General features: G+C 44.8%; 1 protein-coding gene across 5 annotated transcripts in view; it reads left to right on the forward strand.

Moving 5' to 3' along the window:
- RAI14 (retinoic acid induced 14) overlaps positions 1 to 15,141 on the forward strand; it is a 486,624-nt gene that overhangs the window by 180,628 nt on the left and 290,855 nt on the right. The gene's annotated exons all lie outside the window — the stretch shown is intronic.

A 15,141-nucleotide genomic window follows, 5' to 3' on the forward strand; every position in this document is an offset into this window, starting at 1 on the left:
CTTTCAAAGACGGCGTGTGATAGTCAGCGGCTTAAATCATCAATGGCAAGCGGACCTTCTAGACGTCCGTGAACATGCCGCGGTTAATGATGGTGTAAAATTTATATTAACGGTGATAGACGTACTGTCAAAGTATGCATTCGCCGTTGGCCTGAAGGAAAAATCGGGGAGCTCGGTCACAAAAGCCTTTGATTACATTTTCAGCAGCGGGAGAATTCCTAAAAAGTTACAAACAGATAGAGGAAAAGAGTTTGAAAACAAGACGCTAAAAGCTCTGCTGAACAAGTATGGTGTAAAACATTTTGTTACAAACAACGAAGTGAAGGCGGCGATTGTAGAAAGATTCAACAGAACTCTCAAGGCACGAATTTGGCGGTATTTTACAGCGTACAACACATTTCGTTATATAGATCGTTTACAAGATTTTATTGAAAGTTACAATCATAGCTATCATAGAACCATTAAGACGTCCCCTGTAGAAGTATCCCCGCAAAATGAGTTGAAAATTTGGAGAACTGTGTACGGGTCCGTGTTCACCAACAACCCTGTTTCAAAAAACACGCTCAAAAAAGGTGATCATGTTAGGGTATCTAGATGCAAGGGGGTATTTCAAAAGGGGTATGAGCAGACTTTTACAGATGAGATCTTTGTGATAGACAAGATTTCCAAGCATTCAGGCGTTACAGTTTTTAACTTAAAAGACTATGCTGGGGAGGAGGTCGAAGGGTGTTTTTACAAAGAAGAGCTGCAAAAAATAAAACAGGATCAAGATCGTGTGTACCGTATTGAGAACGTTTTGGCAAAGAAGGGGCACGGGGCACAAAGACAGTGCCTAGTTAAATGGCGGGGATGGCCTGATAAATTTAATAGTTGGGTCTCTGAGAGTGAATTAAAGGATATACAAAGTCTACAACAGCGGATATAGGCATTTAGGTACCGCGGAAGCGCCATGGAGGTCGGACCTTTTTATCTGACGCTCCCGAGTAACGCGTCTTTGGACACTTTCCCTAATAACAAAATTTCAAATTTTACGGTGAAACTAGCAAAACCTATTCATCTACAAGGAGATTGGGAGGTGGCCCTAACAGAAATTCAGTACCCGCACACGTGGGACACTTTTGAAACAGAGGATGTTAGATTTACGGTGGTACGCAAGAAGGAAAGCGCCCACGAACTTTCTTTCCCGCCGGGGCACTATGACAACATACGAGACATTGTAGAAGTAATGAATAAATCCATTGGTAACATATCGGAACTTGTTGACCTTAGATTAACGTATGAACCACGACTTCGAAAAGTGCAGTTGAGGAATGCTCAAGACTACGGTATTTTGGTGCGTGAAAAACTGGGGAGAGTGTTGGGGCTGACGCCTAACGTTCACCACTCTTCATCAGCGGGGAAAGCCTACACGGATGTACACGGCGGATTTTATATGATGTTTGTATACTGCGACGTGATAGAGCATCAGAGAGTGGGGGATAGCTACGTGCCTCTCCTCCGGTGCGTGGAAATCACAGGCAAGAATAATAGCATGATAAACATCATTTACACCAAAAGAGATTATGTACCGATCAGCAAAAAACATTTTCACACAATAACTTTGGAACTGAAGGACGATTTGAACACTAATATAAGATTTAAAGTGGGTAAAGTCATAGCGAAGCTTCATTTCAGGCCGCGACGTGGTGAAGTGTACTAGAATAATGATTTTACCTGAAAATTACGGCGACGCGTCGCTCTATAGGGATTACTATAGAGCACAAGCCGGCTCAGGCCTCCCGGGGTTCCACGGGGCACCTATTATGTACGGGGCGGGTGTTGGCGGTATATTCAGAAGCCTTTTCAGAAAAGCAGTACCGCTTTTAAGAAGAGGGTTCCAGTTGGTAAAACCGCACGTGAAAACCGCTGCAGCAAATATTGCCCGAGACGTCGCAGGGCACGTTTCGGGGGCGGTGATGAAAAAGTTTACCAAAACGGGTCAAGAAGGCTCAGGTTTAATCTATCTCGAAAGAGGAAGGAAGAGAAAAAGGGGTGTATCACTAAGGGGGCCGCCCGCGTTCCTTCAAAGCGTTGTGAAGCGCCGGCGACCGGCTCAAAAGAGTTCGCTTAAGACCCGGAGAAGACACGGAAAAAAACGAGTCTCTAAGGGCAACATATTTTAAATCGGACCATGGCCTCCGTCCCTTGCGGTTCCCAGGAATGCACAAAGTCAGAGTTGGACCTATTCCAAGTACCACCAACGCAAACCAGCATTGAAAGTTCTCTATATGTCGAAGTACCGCCACTTTCAGCCCTGTCAGACACAGCCCCCTTAGAGTTCTTCATAGCTCGGTCGGATGACTACCTGGACCTTTCAGCTACCCTGATTTATCTGTCGTGCAAAATTACTAACGCAGACGGATCCGATTTGGACGCCGCAGCCCGAGTGGCGTTTTCTCCATACCCCATAGCCTCACTTTTTAACCAACTGGATGTGAGCCTCGGCGACCGGCTCATCAGCCAGTCAAACAACACGTATCCATACAGGGCTTATCTCGAAACGGTACTTAATTATGGGGACCCCACTTTAAAACGCCAACTTTCTGCAGGTCTCTTCTACAGAGACACCGCTGGAGAGCACGAGGACACGACTTTAAACGGTGCTAACGCGGGATTTAAGAGCAGAGCTAGCTTTACAGCCCGAAGTCGTAAAGTGGAACTGATTGGGCAATTACACTGCGATTTATTTTTCCAAGACAAATTAATGCTTAACGGTCTAGATGTGAAGATTAAACTGATTCGAAATAAAGACACTTTTTGCTTAATGAGCGGCGACGCAGAAAATTACAAAGTGCATATCTTAGCGGCGTCACTATTTGTGAAACGTGTCAAAGTGAGCCCGGTGGTGCGTTTAGCTCACGCCGAGACTCTGTTAACCAGTAATGCCAAGTACCCCATCGAAAGAGTGGAGCTCAAAGTGTTCAGCATCCCAGCCGGTGCGCTACTATCGAATACTGAGAATATTTTTTTCGGATTTTTGCCAAGAACTGTAATAGTAGCGCTGGTCGATAACGCAGCATTTAGCGGTGAATATGGCAGAAACCCCTTTAATTTCAAGCATTATAATATATCTCACAGCAGCCTCTCCGTAGACGGCCAAGCTATACCGGCAAAACCATACACGCCGTCATTTGGAACTGGGGGTGTGGCTAGAGAATATTTGGGTGTGCTGCAAGTTGCTGGGAAGTACGCATCAGACCGACCCTTCTTTGTGGATCGTGTAGAGTATTCGAAAGGCTATTCTATGCTGGCTTTCGATCTATGCCCTGACAACGACGTGGGTGGCGGCCATTTTTCGATACAAAAATCAGGCAATGTACGTCTGGAGCTCCGTTTTAGCGCCGCTCTACCGTCTACTATAAACCTTCTGATTTACGCTGTCTTTCAGAATGTTATACAGATTAACCATAGGCGAGAGGTGCTAATCGACTATATGTGATGAATACGTGGCAACTGGAACGTTTTCTCGCCAAAGACGAGACGGCAAAACATTCATTTTTAGGTGTATTCGCAGCTGACACTCTACCGATGTATCTGGGTAATCGCCAGCGACCGCTTCATTTAATAGTCAATACAGACGGTAAAGATCAAAGGGGTCGACACTGGTTAGCAATATTTCTAACAGAAAAGGACTCTGAGTTTTTTGACTCCTATGGCGTGCCACCAAACAGTTATCTGTACCCCAATACCATATGGCAATTTTTAAAAAGAAACACTTCAGGCCTAATAACATTTCATGAAAACCAGATTCAGGATGATGTATCATTTACCTGCGGGGCACATTGTTTGTTTTATTTATTTCATAGATGCCGTGGTGTAGACTTTGAAAGCATTTTAAAAATGTATTCAGCTGATTTGAAGGCAAATGATGCTCTAGTAACAAGGTTTGTGTTGAGGCAATTACGCAGATTGAAAAGAGGCCGTGTAAAATATCAATACGTTATAAGGACCGATTAAAACCCCGATTAAAATCAGACTTGGAACGCGTCCAATATAGACACACGGACCAAAGGGGCGTGGTCAAAGGGGCGTGGCCACCTGTCACATCCAATTAGCGAAAATACATGGTGACGAGTAGTATACAACCTATACTACTTACGAATACTTTGAAACCGCGCAGCAAGCTAAAGAAAGATTATCATAGAATTACCAAGGAGGAACATAATACACAATATAGCAATCAACCCCTTATTTTCATGATCCTAATTGAATCCATTAAAAACATTGCAACGTTAAAATAGACAAATTCTTTAAGTAACATTTGTAAAAAATAATAATAACGCCGACTGGCCTGAGTAAATTGCTTCCCTCTTAAAAGGGGAAAAATGAACTGTCGACGTGGTGTGCTATAAAATTCACAAAACAGGACGAAATGTAAAGCATCGTGGTCCAAACATTCCACAACATGGGCTTGGTTCTCAACTTTGTTCCAGTCTATAGGATCCGCCAGAAGCCAGTGTGCAAGTTCAACCGGAGATGGGTCAGCAAAAAGCGATGTTGCGGATTGGTGACACAGGTGAGGTAAAATTCAGTAAGCCCACAGGTAGAGACAATAACATATGCACGACCTGAGGGCTTTACAAGCTCCCTGCTCTCCCCGGAAGCCTGTGGTGTGTCGTGTCTTAAACAAACGTGTGTGAGCTGTGAGAACCAGTGGAGATCTTTGAATGTAGGCATTAACCTCAGCCGCGGTCCGTGAAGGTACCAGCGGTGGGGCCGGGTGGGGGGGATTTCGAGGGACGATGCCGAGGGAAAATCAAATAATTAATTTTCCCTCATCATCATCCGTCGGAATCCCCCTACCCGGCCCCACCGCTGTTACCTGCGTGGACCGCGGCTGATTAACATGTAAAATGTTCCAAGTACTTTTGTAAAGCAGTGTAAAGATATTCGTTAATACAGTGGTAGATGCTGTTACCGCAAATTCTGGTTATATATATAAATGCACCTGTAGAGACCATCTCCATATGATCTCAGCTTAAGAAGACTATTTGTTTAAGGGGATTGAAGTGAATTATGTCTCAAGCGACTCTAATGTTTAATGTTTGAGCTATCTGTGAATGCACGCACATTTTTCCATTACTGTCAGCTGCATCCCTCAAGCAAGTTAGATGTTTACCTTGCAGTCACCTGGTTGATTATGTGTTTGCTTCTTCTGCTGTTTACCTTTGTTCCCTGCACATTTGTCAGGAACTTAAGTAAAGACTATGGGTTTCCACCTTTTTCTGTTGACATCACTGCACTTAGCCTTGACACGTAACCCATGCATGCGCTCTGGGAATAGTGTCTTGAAAAAATCTTTTGTAATCTGATCATGGTTTTTCAAAAGATTTAATGCGGCCAGATATTGATCCCAGTGGTTTTGAAAAAACTGCACAGATCTCACATATTTTATTATAGATTACAATTACTTGATTGATATTGAATGTCTAAAAGGCTATTGTTGCTCAGGAGAGCAGATACTCTTGCAGCAGGAGTGGAAAGAAAGAAAAGAAGAAAAAAACACAGATACATGTTCTGCCTTTAATAACATTTGTATTTTAAGGAGTTGATTATCATCCAGATCAGAAGACAACAGAGAATGAAGTAGGTAGTTTGCATTCAAAGTGTACCCTAAACAGCAGAGTCACTAACCTTTCCTTCACTACTTCTAATTTGTACTCCAGTTAATTAAATAAAAAAAGAAACTTCACATGTTATGGTGGGTTGTTGACATTTAGTGACAGAAGAATCTGCTTGTCGTTAAAGTACTACTATATGTGATCTAAACACCTCAGATCTTTTTTTAGGTCGAGCATTCGAGACCTCTTGTATGTACTTTAGTATATATTTATATGTGTATGTACTTTGTGGGCTCTGGAGATCAGCCCTAGGACTGGTCTGCTTTAGCTTAAGGACTTTTTTTTCTGTTCATCTGCCTCTATTTAACTGCCTTGTTAGAAAACCCCCAGCAGAGGTCAGTAAAATACCAGAATCACTTTAGCATTTTCTAGATTCCAGTCCATAGAAATTGTCTTCCACGAGCACCCGTAGACAATAATATTTTTATCAAATCTTGTATTTTAAGTGATATGACCGACAAAGGCCCTCATTTTATATTAAAAACAGAGCTTTGGACTATACAATTTCCCGCTGAAAGGCAATATTTCTCTCCTTGTGTTCCCATACCTGGCGTGTCACGCAGTTTGGTGCTTACTTTCCCTCCATGTTCAAGAACAGGAGATGTTTCGGCACCCAGGCTAATGTGCTGCATAGCTGAATACATATAAGGTTGCGAAGGCAAGACCGATTGCATTGCAAATGCTTGTCTTATTTAAAGATAAGGGTCGCTGTACTGTTTGCTAAACATGGAGGCCATCTTGACTTTTTAATGTATTTATCGCTATACAACTCCGTAAACATGGGGGCCATTTTGACTGTATTTGCTTCTGCCGCTCTTTCGATTAATACGTCTGCCTTTGAAGCTTTAAATCCGCTTGTTATTTCCCAGTATGTATGGTCTGTGATCTATTGCTTTTGAGTTTGAAGTACAGTTCATGAAACTTTCACTATCTTTCTATATAGTACAACTGAAAGAAAGGTAAAAAAGTGAACTCTAATAGGTGAAATGCACAAAGAGCTATTTACGCAGCTCCTGCATCTCTTGCATTGTGTCTTGGGGGTATTCCGCACCATGAAGTATGCCCTGGCTAGAGCAAAGCTGGAAATCTCCTGTGAATCAAAGTTCTCACCTGCGGGAGGGGGGGGGGGCTGTAGTTTATGAAGATGGGTAATATTTTGGAGACAACATTCCTTTGCTGTGTTATAAAATGTTCTGGGTGTGATGTTTCCTCTGCCTCTCCCTCCGAAAACCAACTGGATGCTGTCTGTGCACCAGGTGGCGGCAGTGGCATGGAGGTCAGTCCTGTTGGGATTTGGTCTGCGTGACTCAGCTCAGTCACACTAGGCTGCAGGAGGGGCATCAGAGAACAGCGCCTGCTCTGGTGGGATGCAGCAGAGGGTTCCCTCTCTTGGCAGCTGCAAGAGCTGAACAAAGAGGGTCAATAGCCTGCATGGTATGCGCGGTTTGAACTGCTTTAACGTAGTTCAGTGCTCTTCTGGAGGCGCTCTGTGGATGTAGATCCTCACTTACAAACTATCTGCTAGGACCGGAAGTTGCTCCTACAGCCTGTGCGGGGGACATATGCTGATCATCTACTACTTTAACTTTGAAAGTTATTGTTAGAAATTGGGTTTTTAGTTGGCTAGGGTATGCACCTAAGCCAGGAAGAACCCACCGCACTAGTCAGGATAAGGGAGTTACACACCCAAGAGAACCCTTGCTCACCCCCTTGGTAGCTTGGCGGAGCAGTCAGGCTTATCCCAGAGGCAATGTGTAAAGTGTTTACGCAACACACACACACACACACCAGTGACACGCTAGGCACACCACAAAAGAGTCTCCACACAAGGTTATATAAAAGTACCCTTTGTATTATACATAGAACACATTAGACCACAGTCACATACATCAATAATCACCTTGCCAACTAGTCATAATAATGCATAGATTATAAATCACTTTTCAGTGTATGTAACACACATTGACATAAATCACAATTGGCTTGCCAGCCACGTAAGTGTCATGGGCAAAACAAGTGGCACATTTCCTCAATAGTTATTAGCTGCATATTTCAACAAGAACATTTCGATCATTAGCTGAATATTGTTTTTAAAAGCACTACATCAATAGTTATCAGCTGCACGTTTCGAAAAGAACCCATCATGAGAAAACTTCCCACTGGGAATAACCTTGATAACATTGAGCGCTTGTACACCAGTTTGTACCCTCAATAGGCAGCCGCAGCACTCCTGTGTGACTTTTACAGGGTATATGGTAGTTTTTCGAAAGTAACTTGAGCAGGACCGGGACCTCCATTGAGGATTGCCCTCCCTTCCTATTGCCCGTTTCGCTCAAGGCTCCAGCAGCATGTACCTAATCACAGAGAGAGAACAGAAAGGAGGGGGAGACATTGCCTTGTTGTCCTCCCCTCCTGATCCAGGCCGCTGCCCACGTTCGGACTGTGTGCTGCAGCACAAGCCCCCCAGGTATGTGCACATTACAGAGGGGAGACGCCCACACTGCCGACGTGGGCGGGGGGGACCTCCCCTAGCAAAGGGCTGGCTGTCCATGGCCTCGCAGTTCAGCGACTGCACTGGGATCTTCTTCCGGCCACCAGAGCCCCGCCATTGGGTGCAGCAGAGTTCCTTTGCTGCCCTTACCACAACTCCCTGGCGAGACTCACAGCTGACTGGCACCTTCCTCTTGCTCTCCGAGGAGAGAGGGGGGTGCAACTGGTTACTTGGAGCCCTCGTGGCTCCGGCTCCTCTGGAATAGCGTGTGCTTGACATGCATTCGCCAGCGCTGCAGTGGACGGTCCTGTACTCCTTCCGAGACCTGGAGGCTTAGGACAAGTTGGCAGGCAATACCCACAGATTTCCTCATGCTCGCTCAGCAGATGAGCGGCTCATCTTAGATTACAAGGGCCTTCTCTCCCTCGGGCTTTCACGTAGAGGTCCTGCATGGCAGAGCCTCAGGTATTTTGAAAACGAATCGCTCAATCCGCACTACGTGGGGCAGGACAGAATTCACTACACGCTGGCTCGGGATTTGAAAGGCCTTCTCTCCCCCAGGGCCTCACGATACGGTGCGGCAGAGCCGGTTGTACTTCTTACTAAGCCAGGCGCTCAGGGGAGATTCCCCCGTGTGAAACACAGTGGACTTTTAGGCAATAAGGTGTTCTGGCCAGTTTCTTGATTAAGCAACAACGCCAACAAAAGATGAAGAACAGTTCAGTCCTTCTCCTGCTCCAGGCAGGACACTTTAAGATCCAGCAAGGATCTTTCTTGAAATCTTTTATGTCCCTGAGATTTCCAACAGGAGGCCAGCTCACACAAGCCCTTGGAGATTCTTCACAAGCAGGATGTCACAGCAGGGCAAAAAGAGTCAGTCCTTTTCCTCCACCACAGACAGAAGCAGCAAAAGCAGGTCACCCCACCCTCAGTCAGAAAAGGCAGCGTGCCTCACACAGTCCTTCCGCTCTTCTTCTTAGAAGGGTCCTCTTGCTCCTTGAAGTAATCTAAAGTACTGGGGTTTTAGGTGCAATACTTATTACCCATTTTGTTCTCTTTGCTGTAAGGGTCTCGGAACCCAGTCCAAACCAGTCCTGTCCTCCCTAGTGCAGCATGACCACAGGGGGCGGAGATGGCATTGTGAAAAAGGAGACAGTCTATTCAGGTGCAAGCGAAACTCCTACGACTACTCTAAATGCAGACCATGTCTATTCATCTCAGCAATGAGTCACCCAGGCAAGACAGGGCACACCTCAACCCCGCCAGTGACTGTCTAGAGTGAATGCACATCCCCAGCTCCTGTCACTCAAACACCAAACGCTGAATACACAAACAACTAGAGGCACACAAAATGGTAAAGTGAGAAAATGCCCACTTTCTAAAAGTGCCCTTTTCAAACACAGAATTTAAAAACAACCTCTACCAAAAGGTGCTTCACCGAGCCTAAACTCCATTTTTCTATCCTGCCCCTATGGAAAAATACACATGTAAAATGTTACAGCACACCCCCAATGATAAGCCTATGAGAATGACAGCCACACACATTAGTACATGGCCTACATTTTACATATACTGAAGGGCTCAACAAATCCACTCAACCGCTCGCATTTGCGTGGTAAATTTAATGAGGTCGAGCTATTTTTAGGTCCTACTCGCCCTTTCTGGCGAGTAGGAAAACATACTAACTTTTGTCCTCTGTCTTTGAAAACGGAGAAAATGTGACAAGATAACAAGATTTAAAGGCCTTTTTATTGCTCACAAAGCAAATGAGCAATAAAGATGCCTTTTAAATCTTGTTATCTTGTCACATTTGCTCCGCTTTCAGAGACGGGGGTCAGTAGGTTACTGTTAGGTCGAGGAGATTTTTCAAGGTACTAGACCTGCAGGACTAGTACCATTTTTCAGATTTTTCGAGCCCTGCACTGCACCCTGCCCATGGGGGTACCTTGGGTCTACCATTAGGGTGCCTTACATGTAAGAAAAGGGAAGATTGGGGCCTGGCAAGTGGGTGCACTTGCCAGGACAACATGGCAGTTGACAACTGTGTGCGCAGACACTACAGTGATAGGTCAGAGACGCATTTACAGGGCTACTCATGTGGGTGGCACAACCAGTGCTGCAAGCCACGGCTGGCCAAACCCACATGCACACTTGGATATCCCCAGGCTGTTCCCTTGGAGATATCCTAGTGCTCAGGGGCACAGGCTCCAAGACCCTGCTGGAGGGCAAAACTGGCACGCTCCGCCCAATCCCACCGTTTCTCTCATGCTGGGAGAAGCACTGGGATTGCGTGGGGTTAGGAGCCTGTGCCCATGGGAAATGTAGTGTCGTCGGGACGGCAGCAGTGGAGCAGCCCAGCGTGGGAGAAGATTGTGGCAGTCGGCAGGAAAGATAAGTTTCTATAAAATTCTTTTTTTCCTTTTCTGCCCCTCCCCACCTCTGATTGACAGCAGCCACCCCTGCCTGTGCAGGATGATGTCGCGCTTCGGATTTGATACAATATATATGGTATAGTTCATGATAGTATATGCCAGACCCTCCTCAAGGATGTGAGTCCACAGCCACCTTGCATCATCTTTAAAGAGAATGAGGGTGCAGAAGGTTTTCACAAACAATGTGCAAAAAGAACAGATGACGGACAGAATGCTGAACAAATCAAACATTCACCCCAGTCAAAGATCTGGGTTGAATCCATCATTTGTTTTTCTTGCCATGCCGTTCCAGTTTGGCCATATGCAAATCAGTCTTGACCCTGCTCCTCATGGGAACAGTCCAGCCCGAACTGCAAGCCAGGTCTTCTTTGTACCAAAAACAATCATCTGGGACTGATTTCTGGGTATCACCCCTCATCAGCCAGGCTAGCCGAATCCGGTGGCATGGCAAGCATGGAACCCACGTCTAGGCATACCCTTCCAACTTAAGGCGACAAATGCAAAAAAAACAGATGATGGACGGAATGCTGAACAAATCGAACATTCACCTCCAGTCACAGATCTGGGTTCAATCCATTGTTTTTTTTGCTCACCATGCCGTTCCAATTTGGACCCAGCTATATGCAAACCAGTCTGACCCTGTTCCCCATCCCACACATAGGCCAGCCTGGTGACTGGATGAATTGGGTGTTCGGCTTTTGAACCTTATTGGCCAAGGGTTGACAGTTTGGGTGGACTTCAGCACTTCATCAACTTGAGAGGGAGAAAAGTGAGGCCTACCTATTCATAGGATAGTGTAAGGAAATACAGGAAGAAGGAAAGCCTTTGTCTCCAAGGCCCACACTAGCCAGGCTGACTCTAAACCTAGTGGGAGGGAAGCTACACCCAGAACTGGCTTAGAGTGGGCTCAGGGGAGGAGAATCCTCTGGAGAAAGAAGTGAACTCCAAGGGTCAGTTCGCTGACCTTTTGTGTACCTACATGGACACAACAAGCTGCAAGAGACCTTCTTCTCTGAAGTGACCAGTCGACCAGTACCAACTGGATCTTTCTGGTATCCTCTGCCGGAGTGATGCCTGGCCCCTACTTTCGGTCCTTGAGGTCCTGGGAGCCTTAGACGTGACCCTGACGAGCTGCTTCAGAAACCCTTAAGACGTGGGACTTATTTCCTAGATTTTTGGGCTATAGCCGTCATGGCGACCTTGTGGCAATGGCGTCTGATTTTAATGCATCTTCCTCGGATACAGATCAAGATTTGACCCACTGGAGCATTTTGGGCTCAATAAAAAACAGACTAAGTCAGAAGGTTAAATCTTTGACCAAGACGAACCTGCTTGGTGCATCCGACCTGAGCTCTATCGCGGTCAGTATTAAAGTGCACTTACGCCCCCTTCTGCCGCTTCATAGACTATCATTCGTGATAAGGGCCTTTTGGCACTATTACTTATTTAAAACTTTTAAAAGTATATGTTCGGTTCCCCTTATTGGATTTTTGTCGTTTTTACTCTATTTTTCTAATTCAGTTTGGAATTTCTATTGTATGGAGTTTTGACCTTATTAATGTTTTGGTACTGCATACATACTTTACACATTGCCCAAGTTTCGCACATCTGCTCTGTGCCATAGCTATTGTGGGTTGAGATCTCGCTGATGATTTTGGGGTTCCCTCCTACAAGTTCATATCATTATTCCTTAAGGTGGGCAACTGCCCACCCCAAATAATAATCCACTCTCTTACATATGTGAATTTATGACTAGGCTAAAAACACTCTGAAGAGCAGAGCTTCTGTGTTTCATAAACCAAGCACAGCAGAACGTGTGTGGTTTAATAATCAAAGCTCCGAGTGCCCTGCTGCCTGCTCTTTGTTTTAATAGAAACCTTTGTCCATAATTCCCTTTAATGGCTGAGAATGCATGTCCGTGTTTACTTTGGCAAGAAGGTCTCTCTTTTAGCGATCTCGCTTCGATTACCGCCTCTGTTCACTTTGTTTCGCTCGTGCCTTCTTTGTTTCACGCCTTATAAATCGCTTTATGATCACTTTTATAATTTAGGGCTTCATGTAGAAAATGTGAATTTGCATGCCTGTTAATTTTCTGAGAGGTGATTTTCAGTTTCTCAGTTTAACCCCCTCGACCCTCCATTTCTACCCTGCTGCCCTCCTTCTTTAATTTCTGGGGTTTGTTGTTCACTTTTAAGACTGTGAGGAAGGGACTTTTAAAGGAACAGAACATCACTGAAAAGACAAACCCACATTTGTTTGGCATTTCCACTATTGCCTTAAAAACACCTTAGTTTTTACACTTGGATACGCCTATCCTTTTTATTTTTATTTGCAATGTTTTGTTTTTGCACCTTTACTTTTTGCTAGGAGATGGTCCTGTGTTTTTTAGAACGCGTGTTTTATTAATTTGTCATACTGAAATATCACATGCCACTCGCATTTTTTATTTGTGGAAACACCCACTGCCTAGGAACTGAGAGGTGTGTCAGGAAGGACCAGATGGCCACTGCATTGTGTGAAGGACAGTAGTTGAGTGCTAAAGTCAATAATGATATTTTTCTTAACATTGGCAATGAGGCAGTTTCCAGGCCCAGTACCACATTTCTCCACTTCCCATAAGTTGACATTAGGAGCAAGCCAGACGGTTTAGGGTAATGGAGTCGCTAAAATAGAACCTGAACATGGTTATCTTTGTAATTTGTTGGACTGCTACATACCAATGCTTTTTCCATGTATACATTGTTTTTGATGTGCTGTAAAAATGGAATCCCTTTATGAAGTAAATAGATATAACTTGAGCTTGTATGCTTTGTCAAGAGTCAAGACCCTTGGCTTTGACTGTCTCTTCTGATGGATGTTGTTGGGTGGGTTGTCAGCTTCTGTTTCTGGAGTGTCTTTACTAGTTACAACTTACTCTATCGGTTGCCCCAGATTGTGTGATGGTTAATTATGACTTTACTCCCTCTGTGCTCCAGAACCATGGCTTCCTCGTAGTCGCTCCTGAGCCATCTTACAATTATCAACTAACCTTTGAGGCAAGTGTCTCTAACAAACAGTGGTTTTGAAGATTTCAATAATTTAAGCATCTCAAGCTAAATCCGGAATTCACATTGGGGTTTCTTTCATGAGACCCCTCGATTGAATATTTGTTTAACTTTTCTTTTCTTTAACTTGATATCTGGTCATGGATTTTTCATGGGTAAGATATGGAAACGCTCTAAGAAAGCTATAGGCTAGCCATCCCGCTACAGAGATGCATTCCAGATACCACCAACTCCTATGGAGGAAAGACAATAGTTCCAGGCGAATGTTTGCGCGTTGTGGATTGGGTGGGACAAGACAGCATTTTCTCTGCTTCAAAAATAATTGGTGTGAATGTTTCTGCTTTATGAATGGTTTTGAACCAGTTTCTGAAATTTTTCTTCAATCCATGACTTTCTCCATTATTATGTCTTTGTTTTGGAAAACAGTGAATATTGTATCACTTATGCAGATTTGTAGTATTTTTACCAGCTCGAAATTCAAGGTATTTGTCAGTTGCATCTGGCTGGTTGCTCACTGAAGACGTATGGTTTGCTTTTAGCATACCCTAGCAAGTGTGAGATCTATAAAGCTTTTACTAAGTACTTTGCGATATACAAGACATCTCTATTTGCAGTAACTGACACTGGGTAATGATATTCCTTCTCCACGCTAAATATGTCAAATAAGTTGAGACTTAAACTCTCAACGTAGTGCCTCAGTCTTTAGACCATCAGTGCAAGCTTCCTCCTTTCTCATAGCAGGCACCTCATACACACTACCAGTTCACAGAAAAGGTCAAAGGGCCAGATGTACCACCCTTACATTTTGTGAGTCGCAAATTGCATCGCTTTGCGACTCGCAATTTGCTACTCGCAAAATGCAATTTACAACAGTGTCTCAGACACTGTTAGCGATTCCTAATGAGGTCGCTAATTGCATGCCTCATTAATATTCATGAGGCAGGTTCTATTTGTGACCCCATTAGGAATGGCTAGCACTCCCAGGCATGGTGGCCTGCTGGGGTCAGCAGACCACCATGTCTGTGACTGCTTTTTTAATAAAGCAAACACAAGGGTTGATGGACGGAGTGCTGAAACTTTTCAGACACTCACCCCCAGTCACAGATCTGGGTTGAATGCATCATCGTTCTTTAGCACACTTCGCCACCCCAGTTCAGACCCAGCTATGTGCAAATCAGTCTTGACCCTGTGACTCCTAGGAACAGTCCAGCCCGAACTCCCGAGCCAAGTCTTACCTGGGCCGAGAACAAGCATCCTTGGACCAGTTTCGGGGTAACACCCCTCATCAGCCAGGCTAGCTTGAATCCAGTGGCAAAGTGAGCAAGGGATGGGTTTAAAGGCCTAGTATGGCTTAGATTGAGAGACACGGGAGAAGCATGCATAGGGAGGGACATGAGTAGCATAGGTAGAGGGGCACAGAAATGTCATGGGCAGGAAAACACAGCGAGGCCAAGCTAAGAAACATAGAAGGGGCTAACTGGGAGCATGGAAGGTGTACATAAGCAGAGAAGTAC

This window comes from Triturus cristatus, chromosome 2_1, assembly GCF_964204655.1.
Source record: "Triturus cristatus chromosome 2_1, aTriCri1.1, whole genome shotgun sequence".
Classification (NCBI taxonomy): Eukaryota; Metazoa; Chordata; class Amphibia; order Caudata; family Salamandridae; genus Triturus; species Triturus cristatus.